This window comes from Diceros bicornis, chromosome 6 (genome assembly GCF_020826845.1).
Source record: "Diceros bicornis minor isolate mBicDic1 chromosome 6, mDicBic1.mat.cur, whole genome shotgun sequence".
NCBI lineage: Eukaryota > Metazoa > Chordata > Mammalia > Perissodactyla > Rhinocerotidae > Diceros > Diceros bicornis.
The window spans coordinates 40,955,885-40,962,547 of record NC_080745.1 but is presented as its reverse complement, the minus strand read 5'-3'; the positions used below and the strand labels follow the sequence as shown (position 1 = coordinate 40,962,547).

At 39.5% G+C, this 6,663-nt stretch overlaps 1 pseudogene; it reads right to left on the bottom strand.

The window, feature by feature from the left end:
* Positions 1–1,267: 1,267 nt before the first annotated feature.
* On the bottom strand, positions 1,268–2,586 carry LOC131407593 (polyadenylate-binding protein 2-like; annotated as a pseudogene).
* Between the last annotated feature and the right edge of the window lie 4,077 nt (positions 2,587–6,663).

Genomic DNA, 6,663 nt, shown 5'->3' with positions numbered 1-6,663 from the left:
AAAAGAATTTTACAAAATTCAAAGCGACTTCCTGCTGACAAACACTCAAGAAAATAGTGATAGCCATATCTAATGTTATTCAATATTATACCACAGCTAGCAGCCAATGCAATTATTAAGAGAAATGCATTGGAGTCATAAGTACGGGTAAAGAAGAAATAGAAATATCTTCACTTGCACGTGATTTGATAGATTCTTGGAAAACCCTAGAGAATCAATGATACAAATAACTTAAACAATAAAATAATTCAGTTAGATGGCAGTATATAAAATTTACATACAGTAATCAATAACCCCATTTACAATGTGCATCATTGTAAAAAAAACATGTTTAAAATTCCCTTGAAAGACACAAAAGTAGATTTGAGTAAATGGAATGACATGCACAGTTCTTGGCTAAAACAACTGTTATAAAGATGTCAGTTCTGTCAAAGTTATTTCATAAACAATACACACCCGATAAAAATACCAAGAAGCAGGACCAACCCGGTGACATAGCGGTTAAGTTCGCATGCTCCACTTCTGTGGCCGGGCGTTTGCGGACCCGGGTCCCAGCGTGGACCTACACACCACTTATCAAGCCATGTTGTGGCAGCGTCCCATGTAAAGTAGAGGAAGATGGGCACAAATGTTAGCCCAGGGCCAATCTTCCTCAGCAAAAAGAGAAGGATTGGCAACAGACGTTAGCTCAGGCTAACCTTCCTCACCAAAAATATAAAAAATAAAAAAATACCAAGAAGCTTTTTTATGAAGTTAGACAAACTAATATTAAAGTTCATATGGAAAAATTAACATGTAAGAATGGGTAAGAAGATACTGTAAAAGTGATACTATGAGGGAGTCCAGCCTTACCAGACATTAAAGTACACTATTTAGGCGCAAAATTAAATGAAGCTGGTACTGGTGGAGGAATAGACAAACAAGCCAGAGAAATAGTATTAAAAGTCTTGAAATAGACTCAAAGGCATATGAAAATGTAGTAAATGACAAAAGTGGCATCTCTATTCCCTGGGATAATGATGGACTTATATTTTTATTTTTAAAAACAGCTTTATTCATGACACATATCAAAAAAACTCCTGCTCACTGGAAATGAGCTAAAAAAATAAACAAAATTCACCTTTTGTCTCCCTGTTCCTACTTCCTCCCATTCCCTGCAAATAAAAGGGAGAAAAGGAAAAGGAAACAAAACAAAACACTGAACGACCAAAAGTGCCCCCAAGCCGCCCAAAGCTAGGTAGTGCACTTCCCCAGGGGGAAAGGGAATTTACACTGGAGTGGCTGGGAGCAGACGGATGGAGATCTTCCAGCTACCCTGCCAAGAAAGTCACTCAAAACAGAAAAAGAAACACAAAAGGAAAGAAAATAGATCACCAGGCAATCTGGAGGGGCAGGGAGCCAGAAAAGAGGGGTGGGTGGGTGGTAGACCTGGCAGGAGAGGACTGTGCAAGTTAGGGGGCAGATGGAGGGACAGTAACAACAGAAGAGCTTGGTGTCCTTCCAGAGCCCTGGGTAAAAAAACCCCTGCTACCACCCATGCCCACCTACCCTTGAGCAGCCCTCGAGGAGGTGAAGCGGACAGGGAATCCAGCAGAGCAGCTTGCGCAGCTGAGACGTGTCCATGACAATCCCCAGAGCGAAGGAGCAGCCCCCTGCCCCACTCCTGGGCCTTCCCCTACTCCCAAACTTCCTCAGTACTTAGTTATGGGATTTTGCCCCCTTCCACAGTAATATCTTTTTAAAAATAATATATATATATTTTTTTCCATCAACGTCATCTTCTGTTTTTTTTTTTTTTTAATTCCTTTTTCCTTTCCCTCTTTCTTTTTTCTTCCCCCTCTCTCTCCTCCTAATACACTCTTTTTTTGGTAAGCGGAATACCATGATGTCACTCTAGCCCAGTCCCTGTAAATGTGACCCTAGGCCCTACTGTTAAAACCACTGTAGGATTGAGAGCCGGAACTGTTGTAGTTGGTGGTCTGGGCACGGTATCGGCTGGAGAGCCGCGGTCTGTTGTGCTGATGCCTGGTCTGTTGGTTTGTTTTGGGATCACCTTGATTTGTCTTCCTCTAAATAGGGTCTCATCTTAGGCCAGGGAAGTCCTCACTGACTCTTTGTCTGAGAACTCTATATATGGCAAACCTTTTGTCACAGAGCACAGCAACACGGTTATCTGAACCACAACCGTGAAAGTGTGTTTCCAGCACTTTTGCTGTTGTACCATAGTCCACAATGCCAACACAGATGAACAGGCACCAGCCTCCATATTCTCAACGGATGTGATGACTGGGCCAGCATTGCCCAGAAGTGGAGTCATGCTCGTCTGCTTCTCTCATTTTGTAGCTCCTTTAGCGTCTCAGTTTCTTCCTCCATCACCCTGATTCGAGCTTTGACCCCTTCTAGCTCTAGGTCTTCAATGGCACTGTCTCCCGTGTCACCCCCCACCAGTCCCAGCTCCTTCTCCTCCTCATGGCTTCTGGAGGCTCCTGGGCCAGGTCTAGGACCCGGAGCTTGTGGGGTGGTGGGTAGGGGGTGGCTCCTGTTAGCGCTAAAGTTCTGACTTGCACTCCAGCAGTAGCTCCTCATTGTCTCTTGAATAAAGGGTGCTGGGAAAATGGGTAGCCATTGGAAGACGATACAATTAGATCCATACCTCACACCATTTACAGGAAGAATCTCCAAATGGATCAGGGATGTAAATGTATTAGAAGAAAACATGAGTAAATTTTGTTTTAATCTTCATCTAGGGAAATACTTTCTAAAAGTCTCAAAATTCAGAGGCAATAAAAGGAAAGATTTATGAAGTTAACTAAAAAAATACAAAATATTTTTAGGCAAAAACAGCATAAAAATAGTCAAAAGAAAACTGACAAAACTGGCTGAAAATATCTTCAATATAATCAAGAAAAAGCGCCAATATACTTATATATAAATAATGCTTTAAATTTGAGGGACAAAAATCCAAAACCCACTGGAAAAATAAGAAAAAGATTTTACCAGACATTTTATGAAATATATGCATATGAAAATGTCCCTTAAACATATGAAAAGTGTTCAAGTATGTTAATAATTAGAGAAATTAGATAAATGCTTGTTATGAAAATTAAAAAGTATTATGAGGGGCCGGCCCCGTGGCTTAGTGGTTAAGTGCGCGCGCTCTGCTGCTGGCGGCCCGGGTTCGGATCCCGGGCGCACACCGATGCACCGCTTCTCCGGCCATGCTGAGGCCGTGTCCCACATACAGCAACTAGAAGGCTGTGCAACTGTGACATACAACAATCTACTGGGGCTTTGGGGGAAAAAATAAATAAATAAAATTACAAAAAACAAAAAAGTATGATGACACATTCTATTGGTGAAGTTGCAGGGCAACATATTTTCATATATCGCTGATGAGATTGCAAACTGGTCCAACTACAGGGCAATTTACTAATACATAATGCTATAGACTGAAGTCTGTGTCTCCCGAAAATCCATATGTTGAACCTAATCCCCAGTGTGATGGTATTTAAAGGTGGGGCCTTTGGGAGGTGATTAGGTTATGAGAGAATGGGATTATCCCCCTTATAAAATATACCCCAGAGAGCATCCTCGCCCCTTTGTCACATAGGACACAGTGAGAAGTTGGCTGTCTTGAACCTTCTGGCTTCCAGAACTATGAGAAATAAATTTCTGTTATTTATAATCCACCTAGTCTATGGTATTTTGTTATAGCAGCCCAAATGGACTAAGACTGAAACTGGTATTGAGAACTGGGGTGCTGCTGTAACGAATACCTAGCGGCTTTGGAAATGAGTACTGGGGAGATAATGGAAGAGTTTTGAGGTATATGCTAGAAAAAGCCTACATTGCCGTGAATGGACCTTTAAGGGTGATTCTGGTGAGGGCTCAGAAAGAAAAGAGGAGATCTATAGAGAAAGACTCGATCACAGAGAAAGCCTCAACATTCTACCTGAACAGATTGTTGGTAGAAATAGTGACAGTGAAGGCCATTCTGATGAGGTGTCAGAGGGTAATGAGGAACATGTTATTGGAAACTAGAGGAAAGGCCATCCTTGTTATAAAGTGGCAAAGAACTTGTCTGAATTGTGTTAACATCCTAGTGTTTTGTGGAACATAGAACTTGTAAGTGATGAAACTGGATATTTAGCTGAAGAAATTTCTAAGCAAAGTATTGAAAGTATGTCTTGGCTCCTTCAGGCTGTTTATAGTAAAATGCGAGAAGAGAGAACTGATTTGAAGACGGAATTAAGCAAAAAGGAAGCAGAACATAATGATTTGGAAAATTCTCAGCCTACCTATGTTGTAAAAAATGAGAACTCTTGTTCAGGAGAGAACACTAAGGGTGCAGCCAGGAAGCCTGAACAGAGGAAGACACCTAATAAGGCAACACATGCAGTTAACTTTTGACCCAGAGGTCCTCCTCCTAGGAATTTGAACTGAAAGTACACCTCCAACAATATGAAAATAAAAATGCACAAATATATTTATTGAGAATGGATTATAGGAGCCAGCCCAGTGGCGCAAGGGGTTAAGTGCACGTGCTCCACTGCAGCGGCCTGGGGTTCGCCGGTTCGGATCCCGGGCGCGCACCGTCTCCCCGCTCAGCAAGCCATGCTGTGGCGGCGTCCCATATAAAGTGGAGGAAGATGAGCATGGATGTTAGTCCAGGGCCAGTCTTCCTCAACAAAAAAAGAGGAGGATTGGCAGATGTTAGCACAGGGCCGATCTTCCTCACACACACAAAAAAAGAATTGATTATAATTACAAATTGTTGAAGACAATCTAAATAGTCATACATGTAAATTTGATTGAATGAACTATGGTGTATTCACACAATGAATTTCTATGTTGCTATAAAGAAGAATGAGAAAGATCTCTATAAACTGATACGGAGTGATTTCCAGGATAGATTGTTAAATGAAAACAGAAAAGTGCAAAAAAACATCCATAGTGTGGTACTATTTATGTAAAAGAGGAGATATAATAAAATATATACATACCTGGTCAGTTATGCAAAACGAAATACAAAGAGTAACCAGAAACTAATGTGTTACTGACAGAGGTTGGGTGGAAACAGTGTGGGGAGAATGGGTGAATGGGAATGAGGAAGAAGAGATGAGTGAGAAGTGATGCTTCTCTGAACTGAATATACCATTTTTTTTTTTTGTTCTGATGCTTTGAGCCATGGTGATTCTTCACATATCCCAAAATATAAATAATTAAAATCAACTAGAATTTTAATTGGGGGGAGACTGAAGATGAAATATGAAGAGGAACAAATTAAATCTAACTAAGTATTATAAATAAATAGCATAACCACACTAAAGACTATGGGAAGAAAATAACTAATTTAAGTTACTTTTTTTTTTTTTGGTGAGGAAGATTGGCGCTGAGCTAATATCTGTTGCCAATCTTCCTCTTTTTGCAGAGGAAGATTAGCCCTGAGTTAACATCGGTGCCCATCTTCCTCTATTTTGTATATGAGATCCCGCCACAGCATGGCTTGACAAGCGTGTGCGTAGGTCTGTGCCGGGTATCTGAACCTGCAAACCTCAAGCCCCTGAAGCGGAGCACGTGAACTTAACCACTGGGTCACCCCCTTAAGTTACTTTTTAAAACAGCATTTTGGTTATATACTTTGAGGCTAAAGACGAAAAGAACTGTGCACAAATATATACTCTTACACTCACAGAAAGAACTTTGCACCTATATATCATATGTATATTACACAAATATATATTATACAAATATAAACTTGTTTCTCACAGGGCTATGGATATCAATTCTGAAACTACTTTATACGTATCCATCAGGACTGAACAAATAGGTATGTATATTGTGAATAATTAGAGCTGAATTTATCACTCAAAGAAAGGAGTTATAAAATAAGGAAACAGGAAAGGTTAGCCTGAACTCCCCTGCTGCCTCTCTTTCTCTGTGTATATATTATATATACATACATACATACAGTGAGATATAGATATATCTGTGTACATGCATGCGTATATGAATAAATGACTGGTTTCTGTATGTATAAATATATACATATATTTACATACGCACATATATGATGCACATATTTGTATATATGTGTATATTTGTATATGCATATATGTGTAGATGATACATCTAGATCTATCTGTCTATCTATCCATCTATCCACCTATCCATCTACTTATCTATCTACTTACATATTCTATTTCTCTCAACTGAGTGGACCAGGAAACAATGACAGCTCAGTACCAATGAAATTGTTAAATCCATGGCTGAGCTAGTGAAAGTACAAAAATGATCCTGGAATATTTTGTTGTGCTAGAAAATAATGAAGCGATCAAAAAATGATAGGAGCTTGTTGAAAAGACATAGAAATCTACACAAAAGGCCTTCCAAAGGCCACATCTGCGAGACTTTAAGAAACACAAATAAATATAGTAATATATTATAAACTATAAAATACAATAAATTTCCATGAGCCTGTAAGAGTATAAATAAGTAATTGAATAAATAAGTAAATGCAGGAGAAAGGACAGATTTTCCTAACAGTAGAATTCTAATTAGTTAAATGTAGAGAAAACAATGGAAATAGAAAAATCACTCTTTGGCAAACACCACAGTAATAATTGTTACAGGCAAGAATCATAGATGGATGCTAAAATTAAT